The 15562-nt window shown below is 36.7% G+C and overlaps 1 non-coding gene across 1 annotated transcript; it reads right to left on the reverse strand.

Moving 5' to 3' along the window:
• Nucleotides 1–12497: 12497 nt before the first annotated feature.
• Nucleotides 12498–12604, reverse strand: LOC141669236 (small nucleolar RNA R71). The gene has a single exon (XR_012553526.1). It is a non-coding gene; the product is annotated as a small nucleolar RNA R71 (small nucleolar RNA).
• Nucleotides 12605–15562: the final 2958 nt, after the last annotated feature.

The raw sequence follows: 15562 nt of genomic DNA on the forward strand, positions 1-15562 counted from the left end.
GTCATAAGCCCTCGAATGAATATTCAAAATAATATTCAATAAATAATATAAAAGAGTCATAAGCCCTCGAATGAATATTCAAAATAATATTCAATAAATAATATAAAAGAGTCATAAGCCCTCGAATGAATATTCAAAATAATATTCAACAAATAATATAAAAGAGTCATAAGCCCTCGAATGAATATTCAAAATAATATTCAATAATAAAATAAAGCTAAAGTTATCGAATAAACCTTATTCGATTAATAGTTTGGAAAATTATAACCATATATATATATAAATATATATATATATATATATCCATATCCATATATACAAAATCTACTCGGGATCCTCGACTCCCGGTTTTAGAAAATATTTTCACCTTTGGGTCCCTATACTAAGGGTATATGCAAGATACCGCTATCCTCTAGCATAGGTATTATCAACTGAACCAACAGATATATATTTCAAGAATATGAAACAGGCATGCATATATACCATATCACATGCTACAATATATCGCAAGAATTTGCTAAATAACCAACATGCATCTATCGCAAGATAATGCATATACATATATACATCACAACAACAGTTATAACGGTTAGAAAACTTGCCTGAGTGCTCCCGGATAGACTTACGCTTAGAGTGGGTCCGATAACCTATGAACAACAACATAAGTCGGAATTAAACCCGGTCGCTTAAGAAACTAGACTTTAACCATTTAGAGTCCTAATGTTCGCTTTCGCGCTTAACGGTTTACTTAAGTCGCTCGAGTACTCTCGGCTCCACCATTTTTAATAAATTAACCATTAAGGGTTTTATGGCGATTCTTTCGCGAGTACCTTACCAACTACCTAATCCACCTTACATAATTGTTTCATACTCCAATTAGTCCTTTGAGGTCTTTAACCAAGGTTTCAAAGTAAGGCGAGGGGAAATGTTTCGTTCACGAAACGCCGTTACTTAAAACGGTCGTTTTTCCTAAACCGTACATCGGAATCAAACGAACTACATATCAAAACGAAGCTCGTAACATGAGCTATCTAAACATGGCAGTGGTCATAATCTAGAAGGGGGTTCTCGGGTCCTAATGTTATGCACAAAAACAGTCCAAAGAAAATCGAACATTACGACGGCTATGTTTACGCGATTTCCCAAAATTTTACCAACCAATTCAACCACCAATCAATCCCAATTCACAACCCAATCAAAACTCCATCCATACTTTATCATAAAAGCCCCAACAACTCAACATTAACAATTTATACTATTCTTTATCATGAATTTAAACTACACTTAAGTTCATTAATCAACAACCAAGATTTACAACTCCAAAAACAACCTAAAACCAACTAATCTCTACATACACAACCATCAAGCCTCTCATGAACTATATTACTCATATTAAGCTCTTAACATTCAATAACAAATCTTGGTTAAGAGATTATACCTTCCTTGAAGCTTTTAATCCATGAAAGATCCTTGGAATGTCCATGGAAGCCTTAATATATGCTTAAGCTACTTTGACCTTGCAAATAAAATCAAGAATCACAAATTTGTTCTTGAAAGTTACTATTCACCCTAAACTAAAATGATTTGTTTGAGATAGAAAACCTTTGATTCAAGCACTCAAACTACTTGCTCTTCTTAGTTATGAAATATAGGATCCAAAGAAACAAACCTTATAATTTTCCATGGAGTATAGCTTGTGTTTTGAATTTCTAATTCACCATTTTGGTGAAAAATTCGAAATGAAGAAGATGAAAAGGGGGGAGAGAGAAGCTTGCTTTGTTTTCTTGATCTTTGTGCATAAAAAGCTTGGTTGATATCCTTTTGTTTTGTTAATTACCTTTTAACCATGGTAAAATTTGTGTGGCTTGAAATCAACCAACAATACCTTCCCTTTGGTCATGCTTATGTCATCCTCCTATGTCATCTTCCCACACTTGTCATCTTCTTGTTAGTGTGGTGACATCATCATCACTAACCTCTTTGATTAGCTCTCAATTACTTGGCTAATGACCGCTGATCTGTTATACGGTTCACTTAACTTTCGTTCTCATTTATCGTTTGAGGGATCATACCCGGGATCTTATTACTTGGATTCCCATAACCTTTCTCAATACATTATATTCCTTTTATGATCCTCTCTTATAATCCTTGAATTTAAATCCTTTTTATCCTGTTACCTTATACTCAATTCTTTCAGTATCTAGTGGATTTCCGGGAAAAATCAAAGTGTTCGGAATTGGATTCTGACGATCTTTACATACACTTATATACCACATAGAGTACTAATAATATCTCAGAATATCCATATCAGAACCCCTACATAGTGTGGCATGAAAAGTTTTCTCATTCAGCAAAAACACTATTCATAAGGGTTTCAAAAATTTCCAAAAATTGGGGTTATTACAGTCTCCCCTCCTTAAATGGATTCCGTCCCGGAATCAGATAGAAAACAAATGGGAATACTTGCTTAGCATTACACTTTCTAACTCTCGAGTCAATTTTCCCACATTGTGGTTCTACCACCAAACTCTGCCTAGTTTGATAATCCTTCTCCTAAGCACTTGTTCCTTTTCACTCTATAACCCTTCCTGGTTGCTCCATATAGGTTACGTCGGGTTGCATATCTATGCGCTCATATGCCTCTATTTATCTGGCATCTGAATTACACTTCCTTAACATTGATACGTGAAACACGTTACGACCTGCTACATGTTCTGGGTTAGGGCTAGCTCATATGCTAACTTCCCAAACGTCTTAATATATCCAAGGGTCCAACAAATTATAGACTTAGCTTTCCTTTCTTTCCGAACCTCATCAATCCTTTCCAAGGGATACCTATAACATTACTAGGTCCCCTATTTCATACTCTTTATCCTTTCGTGTCAAATCAACATACTTATCATGACCATCTTGGGCTACTACCAGCCGTCCTCTGATTAGATCTATCATATCCTTGGTCCTTTGGACTACTGCGGGTCCGAGCATCTTGCGCTCTACAACTTCATCCTAACATAAGGGAGATCGACATTGTCTTCCCTCAAGGATCTCATAAGGCGATACCTCAATACTGACATATGATCTATTATCGTAAGAAAACTCAACCGCGTTAAATGATCATTCCAAATTCTTTCAAGTCTATTGCACAGACTCTCATTATAGCTTTTAGCATTAGAACTTTTGCTTCTCAATACCCATTCTTTTCCAGTTCGTAATCGCTATCACCTTTCGTTCCTAATATTATACCGGTTACACTTTTGCTCACTAGCGTTCTATAACCTTTTAATAACCACGTCAACCTTAGTATCACGAATGTGTTTCCATTCCGAATACCACCATAACTTTACTACTCCTTTTTCAGCTGTTTCTATCTTCGAAAGCTTAATCCTTCATATAGAAGTAAAAGAATTTATTAAGAGATCACTATGATCATGAACACTTGTTATATTGCATAGTTAGTACAGAAGGTGGCCAGCCTTTAGTACTTGACAAGCAATTAAACAATAGCTGGTATCCTACTCGGCTTCTATCACACAGATAGATAGTCATTCGGCAATACCTCCCCTTCTGGAAGGGTTGTTCTTCTCAGCTTACATGAAATGAAAAGAAGAGAAAAGAACGAACTGAAGAGAATTGTATATATGAAAAAAATATACTGCCACAAAATATCTGGCTTGGAACCTACCTCTGAACTATAGAGGTTTGTCATAGGAGAACAAAACATATACGTATTTATATCAGCATCAAGCATTATAGCCTCGTATTTCCCATGCCTAAATATTTTTGCTATCCCGTCCATCATTCTATGGACCCACACTCTTCCTCAAGCTTATACATAATCACCTTTGAAACTCCCTTGATATCGAAAATCGAATCTGGGATCTCATTCTAGACATCATCGGTAATAGAATTCTATGCTTGCACCGCAACCTTCCTCATATAATAATACGACTCTCTATTGATAAGAAAGAATAATTATTCACTAGGTAGATACTCTACTTAATTAGTCTATCAATGATAACTTATACACTACCACGACCCGATTAGGGGTACTCGATCTCAACACCCATTCCAATACAACTCTCATGGTTGTAATCAGCTCACTACTCGCAGAATCATTGCTGCCTTACTATGGTCCACCACTGACCCACTGTAGTCATTCATTTTCCATGAAGTCTTAATAGCTAACCATACGGAGTCCATACATGTCGTATCAAATCCTTCTAAGGAGGTAACATAACCACCAATCACAATTCATGAAGAACACTCCAAACTCTGACGTACTTTCATGACATGAAGCAGATAAAAGTGCAGAAGAGTTTTAATCAAAGCAACGATAGCAGGTTAATACCATTCGTAATGATATGCCTTCAATAGAAGACTTAACTCAAAGGTTTGTTTAGAGGACCTCCTAAGATAGATAGCCCGTTCATGGCGATTACGCGAATTAAACCTTTACCAACTACTATTACGGTCGGGTATTGCACAGTCATCAGAAGGAATGTCAATCTTCCAAACCATAATACAACCTTCACAGCTTTAACCATCATCACTGTATTCCTCTCGCACGAGCGCCTATAATTATCCTCTTACCTTTAAAGTGTCGGCCACCTCTTTGGCCTTTCCTGATAGTAAAATTTCCTTACAGTCAATGTCACATTAACCACCTCCAAAAAATTTCTACCTTATTTCAATCACAGCTTATGTGAAAATGCTTTCCTTAAAATCTGATGAGTAAAAAAAAATCACCATTTTTCCATAAGTTATTGCCTCAGTCTTTAGAGGTTAATCACTGTCAAGACTGACTCTCGATCATACTTAGAACATCTTCTATCTTAAGTCCTAATTGCCCTGAACAATTTCGACCATTACTGGTTCGATCCATACCTTCTCGTGGTTTAACACGTGCCTTACTTGGCATCAATATAATTACGTCATATTTCCTTTATCAACATTTTTATTCTTGAGAATTTCGAATATTTCCTTTCTCCTTGTAAAACCTCTAAGGTTATCCTTCAATCGTTCCTCCTGTATTCCCTATATACAGGGCATATCAAAATACCATTTACTGATACTAGAACCATTGTCTATTTACTTCTGAAAAATTTCTCCACTGATCCTTAAAGGTTATTATTACCTTAATCCTTTCCAATTCATACTGTCAAAACTCATACTATCCCTATTAAGGGTGAAATGCCAACCTTTATGCATTCCCCTAGGATTCGTTTTAAGTTACCGATGTTCTATCCTTAATTCCACCTTTAAAAAGGTACAAGCATCCTTCCATGGATAAATAAAGTCATACATCCCTGATAAGGGTATCTTATTCAATCATTTCCACCTCGATAGTCTATACCGAATTTCATAATAGCATCCTTATTCAAGTTAAGGTCAATCCACATGGCCTTCAAAAGATAAAAATGGTTATCCGCTTTTCTTTCCTGATTTGGTAATGATCACATGGATGATCTGGAAGATATTGGTCGTGTTCAACGTGAACTTCTTCTTAATAAATCTTTATTTACTTTTGTTGTTTATCTCAACAGTCATCTCAATGTTGGGATATCTCTCATACCTGGCGTCTCCCTTTCTGGGTATCGAGCCACCGGTCTTACATTTCACATTATTGAAGGTCACTTCCTTCATCCAATTTTTCCTAATTTCTTACTTCCTTATCCCCTTAGTCTATCCGCGTCTCATTATTTATCCTTCGAATTATCTCAAGGTTTCCTCGAATCCTCCCAACTTACAGGGGATAAACTATATGTATCTCTTATGCCCTCAACCATCAATTTTAACTTATGGTGAATCACCCTCATCCTGACGAATGCATACTTTTCTATTTCTATTGCTACGAGTCGTTAAGGTTTCCTCATACCCAACTCCCTTATCATACCTCAAACTCTATTGCCGTTATATTCCTTTCCACTTCAATTTCTTTTTATTTTCCTTTCTCTTATCATTATTTCATGAACCAACACAACATAAGCATTGATTTCAAACATCCCGTCATTCTGGATTCGTGTCCTCAGAACGAATCTTGATAACTTTTACAACTTAGATTCATAATTTATCATACTCGTATGCCTTTGTTCTGGCTCTAAAGCTTTTACACTATCTCCTTATCTTTGGGAATTACTTTCCCGAAAACAATTGACTGAACTTAAATCAGTTTATTATAATCTCTTGCTCCGTGCCTTCCTTGGCCTTTTACCGGCGGGTGGTCTCTCTCTTAGGAGGGTAAGTGATAAAAACAGTCTTTTGTGATTCGTCAATCATTTAGAATCTCAAATGATTCCTATATTTCCTTTAGCCAGGCTCTTGCCTCGACTGGGTCAGCTTGTTCCTTGGAACTCTGAGAGCTTAGCGATTTAAAGGTCCTGAAAGAATTTCTCACCGCACTGTCTCCTCAGGGTGGTGGTTGGGGATAATAGTCTAAGTTCTTTTTAGACAGGTCCATGAATTGCCGTATAGGAGTACCGTCTCGGGTCTCCTTTCCTTACTCGACTTTCTGTTTCCTTAGTATGAAATGTTTCATCCTACTCCCCATAATTGGGGTCATCTTTTAATTTAAAATCCTCATTTTCCACTCCATTATGTCATGGGTTCCTTCTATCTTGATGGCGACCTCCCTGACTATCACGTTCAGGGTTTGCTCTAAATCTTATTCCTCAAACTATGGCTCTCATCTAAGTTCTCATCCTTACGCTCTTGAACTTTCGGAACCCAAATTCTATAGGAATACCTCATTATTCCCTTATCATCTTTCTCGATATTAATCTTTTATCTAATTGTTGGCTCCCTGCCTTCATTCATAACTTTTTCTGGCACAATATGATCTTTTCCAATAATTCGGGCTGTATTGCAATCTCAAACAGCTTTTCGGTACCGGCTCCGGTTACCTTCACTTCTATTTCCATTTTCTCAAAATCTCTTATAAACTCTCCAAAAGACATTATCATCTTGAGTCTCTCCTTTTTACTAAGGGCATCAGCCACCATATTGGCTTTCCCCGAATGATAAAGAATCTCCCAATCATTATTCTTGATTAGCTCTAACTGCCTCCTCTGGCATATGTTGAGCTCTTTCTACGTGAAAATGTACTAGAGCACTTATGGCTTAGGTAATTCTTGCACTTCTCTCCATACAAGTAGTGCCTCCAATCCTTAGGGTAAAACTATTGCCACGAGCCTAAGCTCATGAGCGGGGATATCGAATTTCATATTACCTTAATTGTCTTGACATGTACGCGATTACCTTACCGTGCTGCATAAGCACGCACCCTAAGCCCTTGTGCGAAGCGTCACTATACTTCACAAAATCTCTTTTTCCATCCGGCAATGCCAGCATAAGGGCCATCACCAACCTCTGCTTCAGTTCTTGTTCTCGCATTTCTCTGTCCATTCGAACTTCTCAGTCTTACGAGTAAGCCGCGTTAAAGGGGCTACTATCTTTACAACTTGAACGAACCTCCGGTAGTGACCGGCCAATCCTACCTCTGGTAGTCGACCAAACCATGGTCATCAATTCATCAGTGGTCCTTTATCCAATCCTGTCAGGATCCGGGTTGTCACGAGATCCATTTCCCTTAATAACACCCAATCTTAATACACAATCAACTACTCTGTACTGTGACCCCACAATAAACACACACCACACGTTATAGTCTCAAAGATGAACATCCACAAATAATCACAAGTCGTTTTATTCCACAATTATAAGTCAATACACCTTAAAAGGGTTCTGAATAAATTTACATTTCTTTGCCATTATTACAATTCATAAGTATACATAAATCTGGTACATCAAAAGTTGAAGCCTAGTCTATTGGTAGTTCCCTACCTCAGCTACAGTGACTTCAATGCCTATAGGAAGCTGCGGAACGCTTCCTATCCGCTCGCGAATTGGGAGCTTGGTCCTGTTCATCTTATCTATCTGATGTTGTGTGATGAAAGAAGAAAGCAAGGGTGAGCAGCAAGCCCACCAAAATAATATGTATAATGATTAACAATATATGAGTCTACTCATAATACTCATGAAAGTCTTGGTCAAAAGAAATGAACCAAGTTGATAACTTAATGCGATGAAGTCGCAAAATATTCAGTATATATATATACATAGATACTTTTCAAAATATTGGAAGTCCTCTTCCATGCATAATATACACAAAGTCCCAGTGTATAACTGTATATAAAAAAAATATCGTTGCAAGGTGATCTCATATATCTAACCTTGTCTCAATGTTTTTCTGAGAATCTTTGTCATGCATAAGACAATTATTAATTAGATATAAGTTTAAAAGATGAGGTTACCAAATACCCCAATATACTTATATCTTTCCCAAATACTACTTGAACTACCACCGTTCAAGTTATAATCAGTTTTAAGAAAACATCCCATAGATGAGACCACAAGTTAAGACTTGAATAGATTCAATCTTTGAAATATTATTGAATGAAAAGGTTATGAGATACTTTATTTAATCCCGATATATGTATATCCACATATATACCTCTTTAAACATTTCCTGGAACCTCTGTTATGTAAAGTATGAACAGAGTTTGAAACATCCAATGAATTTTGGAAAGGAAAAGAATTTTGGCATAAACCCGATATCTCGCTGATCAGGCAAAGATACCAATAAGTAACCTTTTCTACTGTAGATGGATGAATTCCTCGCCGGTCATCACCCTGGCCGCATTAGGACCTCGCGCTAGACCGTACCCCGGCCCCTCACGCGTTGATGGACTGCCACCCAGCCACTTACACAATAATAGACCGTACCCCGGCTTGTCGCTTATGCCGACTCAATGAGATGGGCTTACTTCCCGAACGTTGGGCAAGTAATCAATTCATTTACCAAATCTGCAACCTCGTTGCGAATATAAAACACACCACAGAGCCGGATTCCCCAGGTTTTGAGCGAGTATTTAAATCCCCTTTAAAAAGGAAGATCTTAAATATAAAAATGAGTTTTGGGATCCGCTCTGACTTTAAAAATCATTTTGAAGACTCGAAAACACTTTAAAGAGTGTTTGGAGTAAAGCTGATTTAATGAAGTAAATCAGTCCCCAGAATATTTAGAAAATGACTGAATATTATTATTTAAATACTATTCCCATAAAGAATAATTTTTATAAAAATAATTGAAGTAGAAGTATTAAAACTTATACTTGAAACGAGTATTAAATAACCAAAGATATACTTATATGAAAGTATTATCTTTATTTGAATAATCGAAAATAAGTTGGATTATTAACACCTTATTCTTTAATAAAATAAAGAATATATTTCAGCAAATAATTGGAGTCATAGATCCTCAAATGAATATTCAAATAATATTCATTAAATAATATAAACTGAGTCATAAGCCTTCGAATGAATATTCAAATAATATTCAATAAATAATATAAAAGAGTCATAAGCCCTCGAATGAATATTCAAAATAATATTCAATAAATAATATAAAAGAGTCATAAGCCCTCGAATGAATATTCAAAATAATATTCAATAAATAATATAAAAGAGTCATAAGCCCTCGAATGAATATTCAAAATAATATTCAACAAATAATATAAAAGAGTCATAAGCCCTCGAATGAATATTCAAAATAATATTCAATAATAAAATAAAGCTAAAGTTATCGAATAAACCTTATTCGATTAATAGTTTGGAAAATTATAACCATATATATATATATATAAATATATATATATATATATATATCCATATCCATATATACAAAATCTACTCGGGATCCTCGACTCCCGGTTTTAGAAAATATTTTCACCTTTGGGTCCCTATACTAAGGGTATATGCAAGATACCGCTATCCTCTAGCATAGGTATTATCAACTGAACCAACAGATATATATTTCAAGAATATGAAACAGGCATGCATATATACCATATCACATGCTACAATATATCGCAAGAATTTGCTAAATAACCAACATGCATCTATCGCAAGATAATGCATATACATATATACATCACAACAACAGTTATAACGGGTAGAAAACTTGCCTGAGTGCTCCCGGATAGACTTACGCTTAGAGTGGGTCCGATAACCTATGAACAACAACATAAGTCGGAATTAAACCCCGGTCGCTTAAGAAACTAGACTTTAACCATTTAGAGTCCTAATGTTCGCTTTCGCGCTTAACGGTTTACTTAAGTCGCTCGAGTACTCTCGGCTCCACCATTTTTAATAAATTAACCATTAAGGGTTTTATGGCGATTCTTTCGCGAGTACCTTACCAACTACCTAATCCACCTTACATAATTGTTTCATACTCCAATTAGTCCTTTGAGGTCTTTAACCAAGGTTTCAAAGTAAGGCGAGGGGAAATGTTTCGTTCGCGAAACGCCGTTACTTAAAACGGTCGTTTTTCCTAAACCGTACATCGGAATCAAACGAACTACATATCAAAACGAAGCTCGTAACATGAGCTATCTAAACATGGCAGTGGTCATAATCTAGCAGGGGGTTCTCGGGTCCTAATGTTATGCACAAAAACAGTCCAAAGAAAATCGAACATTACGACGGCTATGTTTACGCGATTTCCCAAAATTTTACCAACCAATTCAACCACCAATCAATCCCAATTCACAACCCAATCAAAACTCCATCCATACTTTATCATAACAGCCCCAACAACTCAACATTAACAATTTATACTATTCTTTATCATGAATTTAAACTACACTTAAGTTCATTAATCAACAACCAAGATTTACAACTCCAAAAACAACCTAAAACCAACTAATCTCTACATACACAACCATCAAGCCTCTCATGAACTATATTACTCATATTAAGCTCTTAACATTCAATAACAAATCTTGGTTAAGAGATTATACCTTCCTTGAAGCTTTTAATCCATGAAAGATCCTTGGAATGTCCATGGAAGCCTTAATATATGCTTAAGCTACTTTGACCTTGCAAATAAAATCAAGAATCACAAATTTGTTCTTGAAAGTTACTATTCACCCTAAACTAAAATGATTTGTTTGAGATAGAAAACCTTTGATTCAAGCACTCAAACTACTTGCTCTTCTTAGTTATGAAATATAGGATCCAAAGAAACAAACCTTATAATTTTCCATGGAGTATAGCTTGTGTTTTGAATTTCTAATTCACCATTTTGGTGAAAAATTCGAAATGAAGAAGATGAAAAGGGGGGAGAGAGAAGCTTGCTTTGTTTTCTTGATCTTTGTGCATAAAAAGCTTGGTTGATATCCTTTTGTTTTGTTAATTACCTTTTAACCATGGTAAAATTTGTGTGGCTTGAAATCAACCAACAATACCTTCCCTTTGGTCATGCTTATGTCATCCTCCTATGTCATCTTCCCACACTTGTCATCTTCTTGTTGGTGTGGTGACATCATCATCACTAACCTCTTTGATTAGCTCTCAATTACTTGGCTAATGACCGCTGATCTGTTATACGGTTCACTTAACTTTCGTTCTCATTTATCGTTTGAGGGATCATACCCGGGATCTTATTACTTGGATTCCCTTAACCTTTCTCAATACATTATATTCCTTTTATGATCCTCTCTTATAATCCTTGAATTTAAATCCTTTTTATCCTGTTACCTTATACTCAATTCTTTCAGTATCTAGTGGATTTCCGGGAAAAATCAAAGTGTTCGGAATTGGATTCTGACGATCTTTACATACACTTATATACCACATAGAGTACTAATAATATCTCAGAATATCCATATCAGAACCCCTACATAGTGTGGCATGAAAAGTTTTCTCATTCAGCAAAAACACTATTCATAAGGGTTTCAAAAATTTCCAAAAATTGGGGTTATTACATGAGCGATGACCATACATTGTTGCATAGGTGCATAAATTGAACTTAACCTAAACCAGTCTCTGTAGGAACGAATCTGATTTATATCTTCTACTACTTGTGAATGCGTATACTTGCGTGAATTTTAGCGTGTGTTTTTTCCCTAACAAGTTTTTAGCGCCGATGCCGATGACCCGGTGTTAATTTTTAGTTTATGTGCTTGTCATCAGTGGTCGTTAAAGTACACTGACTCGGACTCTTTTACTTTCACAATTTACTTATTGTGTTTCAGGTACTCATTACAATGGGAGATCCAACAGCACGAACGAAAGTCTTGATGGATTTTTCTCAACCTAAGATCAATGACATTCAGTCCAGCATTGTCAGAACAGCCATCTCGGCTAATGCTTTTAAAATCAAGTCTAGCACGATTCAATGGGTGGAGAATTCAATCCACTTTGGGGGCTCTCCAACGGAAGATCCCAATATGCACATTAGGGATTTTATTGAGATCTGTGACACCTTCAAGTTCAACGGTGTTTCTGAAGATGTTGTAAAGCTAAGACTATTCCCATCCTCTCTGAAGGACATGGCTAAGAGTTGGTAACACTCTCGACCAGCTGGTTCGATTACTACTTGGGAAGATCTTGCTCAAAAGTTTCTCACTAAATTCTTCCCTATGGTGAAGACAGCTGCAATGAGGAATGCTCTTACTCAATTTGCGCAGCAATCAGGAGAATCTTTATATGAAGTTTGGGAGCGCTACAAGGAGATGCTTAGAAAGTGTCCTCGTCATGGAATGCCTGATTGGATGTTCATCAATTGTTTTTATAATGGTTTGGGAGCATAGTCCAGACCCATGCTTGATGCATCATCAGGTGGAGCGTTATGGGCAAAGAGCTATAAGGAAGCTTATGAGCTAATTGAACTGATGGCTGCCAATGAATATCAGTATTCAACCTAGAGATTGCCACAGGGAAAATTAGCAGGAGTTCTTGAAGTGGATACAGCTATAACTATCACTGCTCAACTAAAGGCGTTGTCTATGAAGATCGATTCTCTGGCTAACTATGGTGTTTATGAGATAACCAGTGTTTTTGAGATGTGTGCAGATCCGCATGCGACGGAGCAATGCGCTATATCTAGTGACTCAGCTCAGTTTGTGAGCAACTTTCAGAGATCGCAACAACCAGTTCCAGACACTTATCATCCTGAGAACTGGAATCATCCTAACTTCGGATGAAGTAACAATCAGAATGCGATGCAACTGCCATTCCAGCAGTTTTGAAACAAACAATTTAATTCTCCTGGTTTTCAGCAACAATTTACACCAAGACAACAACTCCAACTTCAACAACAAACTCATGATGCAGGTCAATCTTTGAATGAAAAATATGAATTGGAGGAGTTGAGGATTATGTGTAAAAACCAGGCCTTTATATGCCAAAGCCAGGTTGTTTCTATCAAGACTCTGGAGAACCAAATAGGGCAAATTGCTAATGCCTTATTGAATCGACCACCAGGAACGCTTCCTAGTGATACAGAAGCCAATCCAGGCAAGAGGGAAGTTGAAGAACATGTGAACGCCATCACCTTGAGGTCTGGAAAGGTTGCAAGCCCTTAAATTCAGCAAGATGAAGAGTCTGAAAAATCTCAAATTTTAGAAAATGCAGTTATGGCTGAAAAAGTGGTGGAGAAGGATGTCGAGGTGGAATCAAGGAAGAAACCCGTGGAACACACTCCTCCTTAGGGTAATACAGGGGAGAAACACGTATATCCTCCACCTTCTTTTCTTAAGAGGCTGCAGAAGCAGAAGTTGGATAAGCAATTTGCTAAGTTTCTGGAGGTGTTCAAGAAACTTCACATCAACATACCTTTCGCTGAATCTCTTGAACAGATGCCTAGCTATGCGAGGTTTATGAAAGGTATTCTCTCTAGGAAGGTGGAGCTTGATGACTTAGAGACTGTTGCTCTCACAGAGGAATGCAGTGTTGTACTATAACAGAAGTTGCCTCCGAAGTTTAAAGATCCTGGAAGCTTCACTATTCCTTGCACCATCAGAAACTTGTCTTTCGATAAGTGTTTATGTGATTTGGGAGCTAGCATCAATCTGATGCCCTTTTCTATCTTCAAGAAGCTTGGTCTACCTAATTCGAAGCCGACATATATATCCTTGCAGTTGGCCAATCATTCTATTATATATCCACGAGGCATTGTGGAGGATGTGTTGGTCAAGGTGGATAAACTCATCTTCTCTGCTGACTTTGTAATTCTTGATTTTGAGGAAGATAAGAAGATTCCCATCATCTTGGGAAGACCATTCTTGGATACAGGCCGAACTATGTTTGATGTGCAAAAAGGAGAGCTTATAATGAAGGTTCATGATTAAAAGGTCACTTTTATGTGTTCAAGGCAATAAAGTTACCCACAGCTAAAGAGGAGTGCTTTAAAGTATAGTGGGTAGACTATGTCATAAATTTCGAACTTGAGAAATTGCCAAAGTTAGATACCTTAGAGAGATCCTTAATGGGGAAATCAGTTATTGATGAAGAAGGAGCAGAGTAATTGCAGGTTTTGAATGCATCTCCATGGAAGAGGAAATTGGATATGCCATTCGATTCTCTTGGGTTAGCAGAGCTGAAAATTTCTCAGGAGCATTTTGAACCATCTATTGAAAAAGCTCCCACACTTGAGCTCAACTGACTTCCAGATCATTTGAGTTATTCATTCTTAGGTGCACCCCATGGTAAGGGGTTGGGATATATTTTTGATGATGTAAAGAGTGGCTGGATGGATCTTCCCGTGCCTATAGAGGGTTCTTCTCATGTGCAGTAGGTTGTTGATAGGACTGGTGTTGGTGATGAGCAATACAGGCGATTGACTAAGCGTATGGAGGCCATGCACGACATTCACCGTCTTTTTACTGTAGATTTGACACGGGCTTTGGGCACTATTTTCTGAGCCACTGATGTCAAGGTTGATTGGCCACCTGATCCTCCACCCGAGGAGGGTGATCTTTCCGATGACTAGGTATGCCTGAAATCCTTATTATTACCTTCAATGAAGACATTGAAAATTTTAAGTTTGGGCGTGATAATGTAAGGATTAGTTTGTGTGTGTAGATATATAGATTCATATAGATTCATGTTGCATATAGTTGTATTTCATTCGTAGTGTTGCATGATAGTTTATATAGGACATATTTGTTTGTTTTTTATGTGATTTCATATAGTTGTATTTTCATGCATATTTAGCATGATCCCTTAAGATGAATTATGCTATTTGATAAGTTGATGTTGATTTGAGTGTGGTGCTAACGAATAGAGGGATGTTTAAGTCCTAATAAATTGATTTGCATGCCAGAAAAATATTTTCTCAAAGTCTTATAGGGTTGCTTTTGATCTAGATCATGATCATATTTGTTTGTTGTTGAGATTTAATCACTTGGTTATATTTAGAATTTGTGATATTCTCGTACTGGCGTAAAAACTGAATTTTTAAACTGTAGAAAAACTTGGATTTTATTACTAGTTGTTGTAATGCTAGGCGTCAAATGGCTATTAGCTGGCTCATATTTTTATGAGTAGTCTATGGTTGAATGAGATGGAGCGAAACACACTCATTCAGAAATTGTTGGAAGAAAAAAATAAAAATAAAGAAAAAGAGAAAATAAAGAAAAAAAGAGAAAAAAAGTATGTGTTTATGCATAATTGATCAAGAGTGAGCTCTTTAATACTCGATTTATTAAGTTCTTAGGGG

The sequence above is a fragment of the Apium graveolens genome, chromosome 6, assembly GCF_009905375.1.
Source record: "Apium graveolens cultivar Ventura chromosome 6, ASM990537v1, whole genome shotgun sequence".
Classification (NCBI taxonomy): Eukaryota; Viridiplantae; Streptophyta; class Magnoliopsida; order Apiales; family Apiaceae; genus Apium; species Apium graveolens.